This window comes from Myotis brandtii, unplaced genomic scaffold, assembly GCF_000412655.1.
Source record: "Myotis brandtii unplaced genomic scaffold, ASM41265v1 scaffold244, whole genome shotgun sequence".
NCBI classification, from domain to species: domain Eukaryota; kingdom Metazoa; phylum Chordata; class Mammalia; order Chiroptera; family Vespertilionidae; genus Myotis; species Myotis brandtii.
Genome location: NW_005359225.1, coordinates 4,245,488 through 4,245,797, shown reverse-complemented (window position 1 = coordinate 4,245,797; position 310 = coordinate 4,245,488). Strand labels below are relative to the sequence as shown.

Sequence of the window (310 nt, the reverse complement as noted above, 5' to 3'; positions counted from 1 at the left end):
CTCCAGGCAGCGCTCGGGGAACTGGGCGGGGAGAGGCCGAGATAGAGTGGGCTCTGATAGGAGGGGCGAGGGGCTGCTAGAACAGTCATTCTGGAAGTTAACTGAACCCCTTCTCTCCGCCCCCTCCCACACTCACAGGTACGCACCTCTGCAACCACCTACTTACGCACAAACGACACCCCAGAGACCCGAAGATGGGCACACACCCCACCAGAATCAAGAGCAACTCAGAGTTGCCCGCAGCTGGCATCCCTGACCAACCACTAGCCACAGGGTTCACAGGCTGGCCAGATTTGGGCAAATCTCTAGT

At 59.0% G+C, this 310-nt stretch overlaps 1 protein-coding gene across 1 annotated transcript in view; it reads right to left on the bottom strand.

The window, feature by feature from the left end:
* STARD10 (StAR-related lipid transfer (START) domain containing 10) overlaps nt 1-310 on the bottom strand; it is a 23,404-nt gene that overhangs the window by 22,951 nt on the left and 143 nt on the right.